The 16939-nt window shown below is 38.8% G+C and overlaps 1 pseudogene; it reads right to left on the minus strand.

Moving 5' to 3' along the window:
- LOC127629699 (cell adhesion molecule 2-like) overlaps positions 1–16939 on the minus strand; it is an 83054-nt pseudogene that overhangs the window by 30877 nt on the left and 35238 nt on the right.

Raw genomic sequence — 16939 nt, forward strand, 5'->3', positions numbered from 1 at the left:
ACACATATAGAAGTACCAACATGGGAAGGTAATACATTTTAAAATGCATTCTACTTAATTCATATGATTATGAGCAACAAATGTGTAATCCAAGTAATTACATTTTATTCATGTCTGTAACTCTAATCAGATTACTTCATTTAGCTAAGGAACTACATATCTGAGTTACCGCAAAAAGTAATCAGATTACAGTAACACATTACTTTGTAACGCGTTACACCCAACACTGAAATGAACCATATAACAAACTTTTCAAAGGAAAAAATAAATAAATTAAATGGCCTTCCCGGCACTTGAGAGAAAGAAATTGTCAAGCTACACCACATTTTTGGGGGAAAAAATAGCTTTAAATTCAGGAGTGAAAGTGATCTTAAAGCATTGACTCACAGTGGACCTCCAGCACCTCTGTGACCTGGTATGGCACAGAGCCCAGAGCTATGTGCTCTACCATGCAGGTGTAAGCTGCTCCATCGTCTTTCCTGTCCACTTTGAGGTGTATTATACTCCTCACTGTGAATGACCTCCCAGTGGCGTTCACCTCCTTCTGACCTGTCCGAGCACAGACACACAAAAACCACATCAGAATCTTCTATATAAGATTATAATTTTTTCTGTTGTTACCTCTAGTCGGATTGATTCCATCATATTACATTTTATTTTAACTTGCATAAAACTAGTTAATTTAGATGTTATCACATGAAGGTCATTTTTAAAGGTTTTTAAGGTTACCTTTTATACAGTATGTTATGTACAAAGTTTTTACAATGCTTTGCATCAGGGGCTCTAACCTAATTATATGAGGTGGGATTATGTTTATAGGTATTGCATGGTGGGTAATGGTTTCTTCTATAGACTTCAGAACAGAAAATGTGCTTCAGGTGGTAACATCTAACTGGTAACTGGTTTTATTCAAAAGTCAATAATATTACTTTATACTGAACGTAAATACATTAAGTAACACCAATAAAAATTTTTTTAAGGATTAAACCAGGTAGAAAAAGCTCCTTAAGGTAATTACCACTTTTGACAGTGCATATGACTTAACTTACAAAAGAATACTATATTGCAATGGTTTTTAGGCATGTACCATGTTAATGGCATATAGACCATGTAAAAACCATGCTCTATGTATATGATAATCATTCAGTACCATAGTATATTTTAAGTACCATGGTATTAACATCTGGTGCGATTTTATAAGGGTGTGATATTATAATTGCTGTTTATTATGTGTGATTAGGCAAGCGTTAATCTTAAACCTAATGCATTTACACATCAATATCATTGTGATGAGGAGGAGAGTGCTGGGCCATGCACTGAATCAGAAGATCAGTTGGAGAGCGATATAAAGGGGGGCCGGAGATGCCAGTTTGAGAGAGAGAGAGAGAGAGAGAGAGAGAGAGATGCTCAGGGCCGCTGTGTATGTGTGCATCTTTGTTTTATGTTGTTTAAGTTGAGTTTTGTAATTAATGTTAAGTTGACTTTTCTGCCAGTTCCCGCCTCCTACTTGCCCATCCCCTTCCCGTTACATTGGGGCTGAAACACGGGAGGGTGGAGGGATGCGCTGTCTTGGAGTCCTCACCGCTGCTCACCAGGAGAGGAGCCGCGGCCGTCCGCCGGGGGATGGAGGAGTCACTGCTGGATGCCTGGAGTCGGAGGAACCGCTGCCATCCGCCAGGAAGGGGAGGAGCCATTCCATCCAGCAGAGGTCGGAGACTCGCTGCCGTCTGACCAGGGAGGAATGTATGTCGTCCGCCAGAGGGCGGAGGTGTGGTTGAGGACCGGGCGACAGCGTGTCTGGGGACCAGCAAGCAAGTTTTACTCTCTCTTTCTCTCTCTCTCTCTCTCTCTCTCTCTCTCTGTTTCCCACTTGCCCTTTCCCTCTCCTTTCTCCCCTCTCCCTCCCCTCGTCTCTCTCCCAGTTTCCCAGGAGGTGGGGTGGACCACCAGCTAGCAGAATGGTTGGAAGGGCAGCGTCTACCCTTCAGAGATGGGGTGGGTGGGAGTAGGTCAGTCTGTATGGCACCCCGGCCTGAATCGGGCGGGGGAGGAGTGTGATGAGGAGGAGGGTGCGGCCGAGCTGTGAGGGTGCACGGCCTGCCCTGAGTCAACTAATCAGTGGGAGAGCAAGATAAAGGGAAGCCAGAGACGCCAATTAGAGAGAGAGACACACACGGCCACTGTGTATGTGTGTGCATCTTTGTTTTATGTTGTTTAAAGTTGAGTTTTGTCATTAAAGTTAAGTTGACTGTTCTGCCAGTTCCCGCCTCCTCCTTGCCCATCCCCTACCTGTTACAATCAGTTTTAAATAATATTCTTGTGGTTGTAGCAAATATTTCATAATCTGATCAGTTACAGTTCAAAGAAGAACAGAAATCTAATCAAACTAGCAGAAACACACTCAGAGAAAAAATCCTAATATAATGTACTTTAGGACGATGAAGCCACAATTAAACATTTATGAAAACCAATGCACTATATTACAAAATATCAAACCAAGTAGCATTTATTTTAAAGATAGTGAAGTAAATTCCTTAACTTTTCTCTTATGAATAATATAAAATATACTATATTTATACAATGCCATTATTTTTGAGTTATCAATATGCCATATGCATGCACACATACATATCATACATGTAGTTTTTTCCTCAAGGTGGTGCTGATGTTTCAGTGATTTACTAAATTTACATTTGACATTAGTATTTGACGAAAAAACAACATGGAAGTAAACTATATCAAGTACATTACATGAACAGTATGATTTGGCTATTGTCATTTAGCTGTAAGTTGTATGTCTATTTAGACTCAATAAGTGCCTGAGAAAATACATTTGTGATGCCCCCCTGACTGTATATTGCTCTGGGCCACTTTCCTATTCAAACATACAGTTTAGAATTTGTTGTGGGGCCCCCTGGACCCTTGGGCCCCTTGAATCGTTACCACCTTTCACCCCACTAGCTACAGTCCTAGTTTACTGAATGTGTAGCTCAAAATGTGTTTGACAGCAAATTGTGTCTCATAAAGTTTCAGCGTGGATGAATCTTGTTATATAATTTGTTGCATCATCTCTTTGATACATGAAAAATAATAATGCAAAATATAACAGAATATATACTACACTATTATTTTCTAATTGTTTTGAAAATGCTTTAAAAATGGTATATTTGGGCATTTTGTTGATCCATTTGTGATATATGTATGTGACAGGTCGTATGTTTCAGCATGAGATGCATTTTACTTCCGTAATGTGACATGTTTCCAAGTAAAACAGCATAATTAATGATAAAATACAGAATAGGACTGAAATGCATTTTGAATTTTGAATTACTGTCATCTTCCATCATTGTGACTCAAACAAAAAGTACTGTGGTGGGACCATGGAACGATAATGGTATCAAATGGTAATACCAAGGTACTTTAATGCTATACAATGATTCTGAATGATTACCATATTCACATGTTTTTTACATGGTACTCCAGAGTCAGTGGAGGAGTTAGGGGGTTGGTTTTTACCCCATTGGCCACCCCACTCAATGACTGTTTTAGTCTTTTTTTTTGGTAATTTTTTTGGAACAGTTTAGTTCTTTAGAGGTGAAATCATCTCTGTACAAATGTTCAAACTTAACACGTGCGCACTCCAAGGTCGCCGCACCTCTCCGTTCCGGGTGTCGTATCCACCCATATAAAAATGCTGCCCGAACATTTCTGTGCCACCACAGACTGATCGCTTGCCCCTGTCAGATCACCCCTTTGAAAAACTCCTGGCTCCGCCCCTGTTCAGAGTAAATACCATGGTATTAATATGATACATGTCCCAAAAATCATGGTATGGCAATGTTACTATGTTAAAAAAACAAAAACGATGTAATACCACAGTACTTTTGTTTCTTTTGTTTCTTTTTTTGTAAGCAGAGTTAATCTATATCATGCTCATATTAAAAAAATTTAAGATTTATGAGTTTCTGTGTGAATCTGAGACCCTGCTGGTGCTCAATACGCCTTAATTTCATATACAGCAGCTGGTGGTGAATTAAAAAAAAAAAAAAGTGTTGATGCTAATTGCTGTGGAATATGGTGCAGTGTGATATCTGGTCAGTGGTGTGAAAGCTAGACATTATGCATGGTAAGGCAGCTGAAAGCACAGCTCTCTTCCTCTCTCACCGTGGGCTGATCCTATCCAGAAATTTAAACACCAGTGTCAGTCAAACACTCTCTTCACATTGCCTGCAGCGTTGCTGAGCTCCTCTAGATGCTCCTCATCATCTGTTGCTTCAGAAAGATTGATCACCTTTTTAAAGATGAGCTTAACTGCAAAGAAATGTTTTGCCCATTTTTATGTTCTGGTCCCTAAATGTAGAATGTTTTCCCCCCTGCCATTTTATTGTCCACTAGGCATAAGTCTAATCACAGAAAACCAAGTTTCTATACCTACATTTTTTGCAAAATGACGCTTGTTATACGTTTCGTGGCGGTTTTAGGTCCATTTTCTGAGAAAACGACAGATTATCAGTTCATGAACACTTACTTTATACTCTGGTCCTCCACACAATGCTCTCTATGTGTGCTAGCATTTGTGCTTGCGTTTCAAGAGCTGCAAGCACAGCTTGCATTTAAAGTTCTGTATCCATCAACATGACCCAATCCACCAGGCTTCATATCTCTGACCCTGCTAAAGTGAGCGGTGTCTCGCTGTGTTACATATTCTGTTTGGGCTGCCAAGCTGGTCTCTAGAAGCCGATTCAATCCTTCTCATGAGAACAGATCACAGGCCGAGATTTCTTTGAATTGGAGTGAGTGGCAGGAAGTCTGGCTGTGATGCCATGTTCTCACATGTCACTGGCCTTTAAGTACGGGTTGCATGAATGCCATCTATGAATCGGGCCTGTCTAACAGCGTCTCGGGCCATCAATCACCACCACCAAATCAGCCAACTGGGGCTCCTGTCTGAGACATGCAAGCCACAGTCCTTGGAGAAACTAAATAATATTTGAAGATCTCAGAGTTAACGTATTTGTTTAAGTTTGGATTAACTGTATTTAAATTAGTTTTGTTATTTGAAATAAGGGCTATTTAACTCCATTCCTGGAGGGCCACTGTCCTGTATTGTTTAGCTACAACCTTAATCAAAAACATCTGATCAAGCTAATCAAGGTTTTCAGGATTACTTGAAAATGTCATACAGGTGTGTTTGATAAGGGTTGGATATAAACTCTGCAGGCCGTTTGCCCTCTGGGACAAGAGTTGAATAACTTACATTATCATTCAACAGGTAAATTCAAAAAGTTACGACAAGGTGATTAAGATTGTGGTGCACAATTGTTCACCCTGACAATTCCTTTGCTATAGATTTAAAGGTGAAATATGTATTTTCTGCATATCGGCAGTACTAAACAGGATTTGCACATTTTCAAATGTTTGTCTGGACAAACAATTGTAAATAAAGGAATAATTCACCCCAAAAATTTAATTCTCTCATCATTTACTCACACTCATTCAATCCCAGATGTGTATGACTTTCTTTCTTCTGCTGAACACAAACAAAGATTTTTAGAAGAATATTTAGTCTCTTTAAGGACTATACAATGCAAGTGAATGTTGACCAAAACTTTGAATCTACAAAAGGAAATAAAGGCATCATAAAAGTAATTAATATAACTCAAGAGATTTAATCCATGTCTTCAGAAGCGATCTGATAGGTGTGGGTGAGAAACAAATCAATATTTAAGTTATTTTTTACTATCAATCTCCACTTTCACTTTCATTTTCACATTACTATTTTTCTTTTTGGCAACTTGCATTCTTCATGCATATCGCCACCTACTGGGCAGGGAGGAGAATATATGTTAAAAACTGATTTAAATATTGATCTGTTTTTTTCACCCACACCTATCATATCGCTTCTGAAAACAATGATTAAACCACTGTCGTATGGAGTCGTATAGATAAATTTTTTGCTGCCTTTGTGTATTTTGTAAGACACGAGCTGGTCTCGTATGGTTCTATTTTAGAAAGCGATTTCAGGAACAATGATAAACTTAATCTCAAAGTAATGGTGAATTTGATTTGTTTTTCTGTAACAGCTTTACTTAATCATTATGCACCATCTACTACTGAATATATTACCAAAATTACTTGCTAGTATTTTATAAACACAACTGTTCAGCATAAAGGTAAACACACTGACAATTACTGTATAGTAACTCTGGTTTTTGAACATATTTAAATGATAGAAGATTCATAACTCTAAGGCTGTCAATTTAATGTGTTAATCCAGTGTGATTAATTATATACAAATACATGTTAAAAGATTAACACAATGAATGAAGTCACAGTAATAAGGAATTTTCCTAACAAAGGAGCAATTCAAAATTGATACTTCATATTTGTGAGACTTAGTCAGCAGGAGGCAGTAAGCGCAGCTCCAGCTGTACAGGCTATGCGCAGCTGTGCAGACGACAAACCAACAGCTGATTAAAGACACCTGGACGGAACAGAGTGTAAAGGCCTTGAAACTTGTTTTTTAATGTTTCAAACTACATTTAACTAGACACAGTGTCCTAAAATCATGCCATTTATGGCTAGAGATGCTGACAATCAGTACAATGCAACTCAACCACAGTGAGACGCTCCAAAATCATCTGTCTGATGTATGTGTTAAGACGAAATGCAAGAACGTGTCCTGTGAGAAGCTCTCTTAAGTCTACCTTGAACAATGGACTATTATATGTGAATAAAATAAACCAAATATTGTCTCCAAACCACTTTTTGTATAGTCTAATCCAGTGTTTCTCAACTGGTGGGTCGTGACTGTTATATGTTATTCATTTGGGAGCCTTTTATGTGATTGATTTGATTGATTAATTAATTTACAAATACACATTTTAATCAATTGACAGCCCTACTCTTATCATGTGAAGATGAGGATCTTCAGTGTCAATCCCATTCTAAATACATCACAAAAAAACAACTTTCTTATTCAATAAAACAGAACAGGAGCCCCTACAAGTTTTATTATAGGCAGTCCCTTCACCCGTTTGGGGGCCTGGGGCTGCCACCCACCCCTTAATTTAACTTGTAGTAGTGTCAGTAACAGCAATACAAGTAGTAAAAAAAAAAATGTATATATATATATATTATGTCTCTATCCTCTAACGTCTAGGGTTATAGAAGTTAAATCATGTAGAATGTTTTGGAAAGAGCTAACCCAGAAAACACATGTACATCTCCGAGATGTCTATTTTAGATCTTTTTAACTGGAAAGCTTATTAACATCTGCAATGGTAAATGGTCTGCACTTATATAGCACCTTTTTAAGCCTTAACAGTATTCAAAGCACTTTACACTGGGTCACATTCACCCATACATACACACACACACACACACACACACACTCATACACCAATGCCGGCAGAGCTGCTATGTAAGGTGCTAGCCTGCCATTGGGAGCAACTTGGGGTTCAGTGTCTTGCCCAAGGACACTTCAGCAAGTGGAGTCGTGTGGGCCAGGATTCAAACCACCAACCCTGTGATTAGTGGCCGACCCGCTCTACCAACTGAGCCACAGCCACCCCATATTCCTGTTGGCTCATTCTTCGAACCTCGCCTGTATTAACGAGTCTGTTTTCTAATAAACCGCATATGGATCCCAACCAGCCTGAGTCCACATTACACTGAGACAGACTTATTGGCATACGTATGCAAGACGCGGAGTAAATATAAAAAAGAATGAAGAAATAAATCAATCTATCAATTTAAAAATAAAAACTTGTATAAATAAACCAATTTATAAATGGACAAATAAATAGACACATTTAAATATGTTTATATAATTCACATTTAAAAATTATATTTAACAGATAAATTGTGCATTAATAAATTGTGTTTTGAATTCATGTTTCAAATGCAATTAAATATGACAACTAAATAGTATATTAATAAGTCATTTTAAATGCACCTTTGCAAAATGTGCATTTTAAAACAGCATTTGGCCATTGCTTTTCTTCATTCATTTGCCGGTTGCATTTCTTCATCTGTTTGCCAGTGCCTTTTCTTTTTCCAAAATAAAACTAAAAAGAAAAGCCATTGGAAAATAGATGAAGAAAAGCAACATTTAAATGTGTCTATTTATTTGTCCATTTATAAATTGGTTTATCCACATTTTTATTTTCAAATGAATAGATTGATATTTAATTGGCACTCCACATCTTCCATACATACATCTTACAAATGATAAAAAATACATCTTTCAGATATAAACACGCACATCAAAAAATAGACGTCTGGGTGATGTATGGGTGCTATCAGTGAAAGTACAGTCATAAAAGTGCTTGTATAAAGATGCACATTCCTATGTACCATACCAACAAAAACGAAGCATTCACAGCCGACGATCAGTTCTTGTCGATCCAGTGGGATTTGTTTACCTTGCACCTCCTTGTCATTTCTAAACCATCGGATGTCGGAAGCAGGTTTGCTGCCAGATGTGGTGCATATCAGTGTGACATCCTCCCCTCTAGAGCTGGTCTCGAGAGGCCTGTGATTTCTGGTTTCCCTGGAACACCTGAGATACAAACAGAATTGGAGGATTTCAGTACAGACACAATATGTATTGTTAAACATGCTTTACGAATAAAACAGACTTGACTTAAAATAAAAAGAGTGTCGGTTGTACATTGTGACATATAAGGCTGCAGGTTGAAACAAAATACGCATTCATTTTGCCACTTAATTCAGAAAGTCCTCTATTTTATACATAGTTCTATCATGGATAAATATGGTTTCTCCCATCTTGTGTTTAGTTTTTTGTTTATATGGTGTGTAGAATATTATAGAGGTACTTTCAGGTCTACATTTTCAAGAAAATTAAGAGAGCAAATAAATGTCCTAATACTATGTGAATCTAGCAGGTTTAATGGTAGGGCTGATCATACAGCAAATCACAGTCACAGTGACGCATCTCATGTCTCTATCAACCAGTGTGAAATACTCTCATTTCCATCACTCTCTATGCTGCCAAACTGCAACAAGAGAACAAGAACCTGTGAAAAGAACACACTGACCTCAGATCAGTGATGGGTGTGTTGACCTTAAACCATAGATTGATGTAGATGATGGAGACTGATCTATGGGAGTTCTTACCTAGAACTGTGAGATAGGCCTTGGAAGTCTTGACAGGCATGGTGAAGAGCGAGCATGTGTACTGTCCTTCATCTGACAGAGTCACGTCATTGATGCTGATGGTCAGCTCCTTCCATGAAGCTCGAACCAGTTCAATCCGGTTGTCCCTTAATGCTAAAATAGAAAGACTTATCATTAATGATCAATAACAAGGTTAAAAATAATGTTGAAGAAGACATCATTGGGCATTCCAACTGAATGACTTTAACAGACGGTTTCCCGGACAGGGTTTAAATTAAGCCAAGAGTAGGCCTTAATCTAGAATAGTTAATCATGGTTTAAAAAATGTCTTTTTGAAACACAGATTAAGTACCTATTACTTACAACTGGACTATGGAGTCCTGAACTATAGTAAACAAGATTAATTTAAAACCACCTGTGCTAGTCTGAATTTGCTGGACCGAGGTTGCCTAAAAAACATGGAATGACCAAGAAAAGCCTAAAATTCTATGGAACTGGAGAAGCAAATCCAAGGAAAAACAATGGCAGTAGAAAAGACACTGTGATCATAAAACTTTACTGAACATGAGAAAACTGTGACACCCCATCATTGAAGATAAACTGCACACATCAGCTAAGGAATCAAAGAAAAGTCTGGAAATCTGTTTGTAAGGAATTCAATGCAAATTAACACACATCTACAAGAACAATACAACATTAGGTAAGAATTTAGCTTTATTACCTTACTGTTTTGTGAAATCACTGGGTTGACATTACAGTTGCTATTCAATACGTGTTGTGGAAGAATATAAAAATAAACCTAAAAAACTTCTGCTGAAGCCTGAAGAGAGAGATTTAAGACTGGCGGAGGACCTTTAAATAAAGAAACTGATCAGTTGGATGAGTTACTGTCAGGAATATTGGAGAGTCAGCAACCTTTCAGGAACATACCAGATGATGACCATCTAGACAGTTCAGATGATGGATCACACACACCTACATTGAGCATATGAGTACATTCACTTTTCCTTTTCTTTCTCTTTGCTTCAGGGTTATGTGATCTTAATTTAATTCGACCATACATATGAACTGTTCTTGTTTCATGGAGAAAGTCATAAGGACAGAAATGAAGATTTGCAAGGTGGTTTACCCTCCACATCCTCATTCAAAGGTGGCAGTGTCTGCCAGTACTGGTCACCAGAACAAAAGACTCACTTTTTTTGAAAGGCTGGCTATAGAATTTCACGAACATAAGTTAAAGTATTTTTAGGAGGAGCATGAAATGAAAACGAAGATATTGCATGTAGAACTGGAAAGGAGAGAGAGATGTAACTGTCTCATGTCACATCAAGACTGTGAATCTGTGAAATAAATATAGTCTTGTTGACTCATGTTGGATGTTATGGCTGTTTCTGTGACATGCGAGACAAAATATACACACTTACTTTTAAAATACATTTTATTTGCTCATTACATGTGAAAATGTATCTGATCTTAGCTCAAGGATGAAAATGTAAATAATGTCAAATATATATAAAGTGGCACAATGCAAAAGCCTCTCTGTATGCAAGTCCTTCTCTGTGGCCGCTGGGCAGAGACTGTGTCAGGAGGCCACTGGTGTAATAGTCTCTGGGGGAGCGGGAGGAGCCGCGGGAGGAATAGTTTCTGGGGGAGCGGGTGGAGCCTCTGGCGTAATAGTCTCTGGGGGAGCGGGTGGAGCCGCAGGAGGAATAGTTTCTGGGGGAGCGGGTGGAGCCTCCTGCGTAATAGTCTCTGGGGGAGCGGGTGGAGCCTCCTGCGTAATAGTCTCTGGGGGAGCGGGAGGAGCCGCGCGAGGAATAGTTTCTGGGGGAGCGGGTGGAGCCTCCTGCGTAATAGTTTCTGGGGGAGCGGGTGGAGCCTCCGGCGTAATAGTCTCTGGGGGAGCACCAGTTTCATGTACAATAGTAAAGAGAAGACTCGGGGGTACAGGCCTTATGGGAAGAATCGCAAAGAAAAAGCCACTTTTGAAACAGAAAATCAAAAAGAAAAGGTTAGACTGGGCAAAGAAACAGACATTGGACAACAGATAATTGGAAAAGAGTGTTATGGATCTTAACCCCATTGAGCTTTTGTGGGATCAGCTAGACTGTATGGTGTGTGAGAAGTGCCCGACAAGACAACCACATCTATGGCAAGTGCGACAGGAAGTGTGTGGTGAAATGTCACCTGAGTATCTGGACAAACTGACAGCTAGAATGCCAAGGATCTGCAAAGCTGTCATTGCTGCATGTGGAGGATTCTTTGAAGTGGTTTAAGAAGTTCTGAACTTTTTTCAAATTGTAATAGTAATTTTTCACGTTATTAATGTCTTGACTATACATAGTGATCAGTTGAATGCCACTTTGGTGAAAAAAAGTACAGATTTCTTTCCTTAAGAGTATGGTCTGTACATTATTCCAAACTTTTAGCCACCAGTGTATAAGGCAATAAAAGAGGTGATTGAAGAGGAATCTTCATTAGATTTCTGTGAGTGTTTTTATGGGAATGTGGATCTTTCAGATACATTTTAGGAGTGCCTATGGTTTGCATGTTCCACAATGTATCGTAAGTGTGTCATGCAGTGTGGGACTCGCACTGGTCTGGTCATGGTCTTGACTCGGTCTCACCCTGCCTTGGTCTTGGACTCAACTTTGTCTCAACCCCTCAAAGTTTTGGTCTTGTCTCAGTCTCGATACACTCAGGTCTTGGTCTTGACTTGGTCTCAGTTTAGGTGGTCTTGACAGCAACACTGAGTGGAGGTGCATTACTTGGTCTACACGCTCTGCTGTCACATCTCTAGCTCTCTCACCCAAGTGAGGGAGTGTTACCGTGCCATATAGCATTTATATCGGAGCTGACATTAGCTAATGTTGATGTAATGTAACTTTATATACATTAGCTACATAGCTTTGTGTGGCCTGTCTCGTCATTGTTTATCACAAGCAAAAATGTAACTTGGGAACAACCATTTGTCACAACATGCCCTGTCCCCTCAATCTCTCACAAAGTTAACACTGCATTAGCTACATCCCTCTATATATGTTAACTAAATTAGGTAGTTTGGCACCTAGCTAGGTGGCAAATAGCTGGCAAGCAACTAAAACTAGCACCCTAAAAAAAGAGTAAATACAGCCACATCTATGCTAATAAGCTAATATGTATAGGTAATACTCACTAAATCTATTCGGGTGAGGGGTGAAGATGAGTTTTGGTACAGATGCAGATATTCCACTTGATATCTCAGATCTCTGACTAAAGTAATTCCAATGCCAGATGCTCGAAAGATGACTTTCATGGAAACAAAACTGAAATGCTCCCGTTAGCTTAGCAGGTGTTTGACTGTCACCATAGATATCACCAAGCAATCCAATTCATAAGCAATCTGCAATGCTAACATTTGTGCTACAGGTGTACGATTATAAAAAGAGAGAAGAATTGACCATGTTTTGAACACCTGCTACTCTGCTAACGTTTGTTAAACACGCTTTAATATCATGTAATGTAGGAACTTTGACTAATTAATGTGAATGTTTATCACTTATTTTGTACATCTTCAGGTTGTGTGATGTCACGCACCCGAATCTCGGCGAAATCAGAGTTTAAAATTTCCGCCCGACTTTTCAAGTTGTTATTACGACTTCAAGTGGCGTTCCATTGCACTTTTCCCATATGAAGTTGGAAAATTCGACTTTCCAAGTTGAATGGAATGCAGCAAGAGGCAGATTGCTAACATTAGCTAGCTAGCTTTGCTAGCATCATTTACACTTAGATTATCTTTCTTTATGCTTCCTTTCTAAGTGCCGATAAAAGTTTGACGTGGTCCCAGCCGTCTCAGTAAGCATTGCATTACAGAATATACATACTGCTGTGTGTTTTCTTTTGAACACATTTTTGCAGATGAACTCTTTGTGGTTTAGGTCAGTGTTTCCTAACCTTTTTTCTGCCACGGCACATTTTTTACGATTAAAAAATTCCATGGCACCCCACTATCCCACATAACCATCGTCGATATTTTTCCTTTTCAAGAACTTTTCTGTCTCTCTTAGTAGCTTGAACTTCTAATGTTTGAAATTTGGCTCTGCAAAAATGCAAGTAACATAGGTATGCTGTATAATGAGATCACAGATGCCAAAAGCGCTAATTGGATAATGAAAAACCAACAAATTTGTGTCTTTTCCAATTTGTAGGTTTGCTCTTGCAAATTAAATCTTGCAACAGCACAACAAAGATTTTTTTTTTTTTTATTCATTTATTTATTTACCGTATTTTCCGGAAATAAAGTTACACCTGACTATAAGTCACACCGGGTCAAAATCACATTGTTGATAGAGAGAAAAACCCCCACACAAGTCACAATGAAACAGGATGGATCAGCAGGCACTAGGACCCGGGAGCCGCGCCCGGCCTCCATTCACTGGTTCTGATGTCAAACGTGCTCCGTGAAGATTACAGTACCTCAGAATCTACACCTGGTATCACGCTGTTTTTACACTTGTTTAAAACAGGAGAAATTGCTTTTATTATTCGTATATAACAGTTTCTCGTATTATTTTTAAGTTTCATCAGAGAAACTCAACAAGTAAGCCACATCAGTTCATAACATCTTTAACTCTATGCTGTGCACAAATAAACAGCTTTTAGTCTTTGAGTAAAACAATTCACCTGTTGTATTCTATTCATTCATTAAGTTCACTGACTGAATGTTTTTACTACAAGTGTGATGATGAAGCATCATTTTGTGGGCAAAATGTTATTTTAATATTATGATGGACAAAATATTTAAATTAATTGAATAAAATACTTTGTAATGGAATATATACTGAATTGGCAATTTTAAAACTCTTCTACCATCTCTATGCCTTCACTAAAATACAATTTTTTTTTTTACATTTATTTATTTATTTTTAGGAATTAGGAATAATTTTCCATGCCACACCTGACAATCTTTCAGGGCACATTAGTGGGAACAGTGGTCGGGAAACACTGGTTTACGTAGCCAAATTGAATTACAGAAGACTTGGTTGATTTCTCTCAGACAGCCACAGTTTCTTCTCCTGTCTCCCACATTCACTTTCTTGGAGTGTGTGTGAAGGGAGCGAGGAGGGGTGACAGCCAATAACAGTAACAAAAATTACAAATTAGAAATGAGTCAAGATATTGCTTGGATTTGCAGCAGGAAGTTTTACATCCAATCACAGTAATGATGTTATATAAATCAGACAATGCACAGGCAATTTAGTGATATCCCCGCCGTTGTGGTCTTGACCGGTCTTGAAATAGAATGCAGAGTCGTCTTTGTCTGAGACCGAGACAAGACCGAGTAAAAATGCGGTTGATTCTTAGACGAGACTGAGACCTTCAAAAAGTGGTCTCGAGACCAAGACCGATGTTGAGTACCACAACACTGGCATCCGCCTATCTGTCAAACATCGTATGAGTGCCTAGGTACTGCTGATGATGTATAAACATGTCTTGTTTAGCCTGATCTGATAAAAATGACATGTGGCAACATTTTTGCAAAATGTTATTACATGAGTTATTACACATACTTGTGATTTGTGTGAAAGTGTATAACATTAATTGCTGTTTTAGCACTTCTAGAGTTTATTTCACCAGGAGACAGCCATGATGCAAATAATTTTGGTATGGTAACATTATTCAATGAGAGCAGGTTGATTTAATTCCTTTTTTCTTCATTTTACTATCAGTTTGGTACCGAAGTACATGTACTTTTGACATCTAGAGTGGTGGTGGCGTAGTGGCTAAAGCACAGGGCTGTTAATCAGATGGTCACTGGTTTGAACCCCACGGCCACCACCATTGTGCCCTTGAGCAAGGCACTTAACTCCAGGTTGCTCTGGGGGATTGTCCCTGTAATAATTGCACTGTAAGTCGCTTTGGATAAAAGCATCTGCCAAATGCATAAATGTAAATGTAAATGTAAATGTAAATCTCCATATGGTATTGTCCAAAAACATTTACCATAGTCCACATGTCCAAACAGCATGGTATTACCATAGTACTGTTCCATGTCAAAAAGATCAAAATCGCTTCATGGTACTTTCCTGTACTTTTGTTTTTTTTAATGCTAAAAACTATCTTGGATTCTAGAGGTGAAGCGCCAAACTCAAGTTTGATAAATAAGTCATGGCAAATTTATGTATTTGTTGAGTTGAGTTTGTACACAGTATTGTCACAAACACTTCTGAAAGTTTCTGCTGCTATTGACTGTCACACTCACAGTGAAGCCATTTGTTTTCCTAACTTCAGTTCACACACTTTCTACCTGTCTGCCACAAGTAGCCATTCATCCATTATATTTGCAATTTCCAAGAAGAGCTTTCTGCAGGCGAGAGACTGATGAACTTTCTGTTCTGGTCACCTCAAACTCATCACATCGCTCCGACTAATATACACAATCATCTAGAAAGACCAAGCTCTTCATTTAACATCCCAGACACCTTTTTTTGCTTAACAATGCTCCTTTGAGACATTATGCTATGAAATGCAATTGGACATCCCTACACGGTTTTGTTTAAACAAAAGTACGCTTACATTCACACTTTTGTCACAATGTAACACTGTGAAATGCTGCTCAGACATGTTTGCTGTACTCCTGGGAACATTGTTACATGCAAACAATGACATGTCAAAATAGAAAATATAGATTTACTGACATGTCAACAAATTGAGACACATTTTAAAGCCTTTTAAAAGTAAATTAACATCTAAAAACAAGGTGTCTCCACACAATGCGTTCTGGAGACAGCATCCTTCTAGAGAATGAGTCAAGACTGCTCACATATTCTTTCTGAATGTGTGCTGGGTTATGAATAGAGGATGAATAGAGTGTTTGTGGAGATGTCAAATGCCTGGGGGCGTTTTGGCATGGAGAGACAGTGGAATAGGATGAAGGGAGGAAAGGTGATCAACTCAGCTCACTCTACACATGGGCCTGCTGATAGAGTCCAAAGAAACCCAGAAAGACAAGGACCATCAAAGCTTATGAACAGATGTCACCTTTCCACCAGCCCAGTGGTTCCCAACCCTGTTTGGGGGGACTCCAGCAACAGGATTGGGAACCACTGCACCTGCCCATATCCCTCTATCTTTCTCAGACACAGAAGGAGGAATGGAAGAAAAGAGTGTGTTCGCTTGTTGTTTACAGAAAAGACAAACACATACACAGTCATAGGCCAGACTTCATAAAGATGATGATAAGCTGCCAAGCCAAGAAACAGTCACTGTTCGTACCACAGCCGAGGGTTGATGGTGCAGTTCCGAGACTCTGAAATGCTTGGCAGTTTCCATTTAAGTTGTACAATGATAACGTATAAGGATGTGGGCGTTGAAAAGAATGACAGAGAAGAAAAGAAAGACATCAGGGAAAGAAAATAAGATTCACTCACATGGAGTCTAAAATATATTTGAATAGCATGGTTGAACTAGTCTCTGCACTGGGGTCAAATAAAGAGGTGACTACCACCATCAATCTGAACTAGATACAACAATCTTGAGATGTGGTTTTTCTCTGGCAAAATGGCGTCAAGCGAACAAAGGTTTCAATAACCCTATGGACAACTGTTATCAATTTAACACTGTCCTACAAGAGCTGGCAAAACTCTGCACCCACGCTTCCAAAAAAAAAAAAAATCCTCAAAATCCTGCCAGATGCCCAGAGTTAGCTTCAATCTGTCACAAACTCACTGAAATGTCAACATCTGACAAAGCTCTTTTTCCCAGAGCTTAAAGAAGTCAACATGATTAAATGGTTGGTTTCCAACATCCCTCTGACATC

Source organism: Xyrauchen texanus, chromosome 36 (assembly GCF_025860055.1).
Source record: "Xyrauchen texanus isolate HMW12.3.18 chromosome 36, RBS_HiC_50CHRs, whole genome shotgun sequence".
Lineage (NCBI taxonomy): Eukaryota > Metazoa > Chordata > Actinopteri > Cypriniformes > Catostomidae > Xyrauchen > Xyrauchen texanus.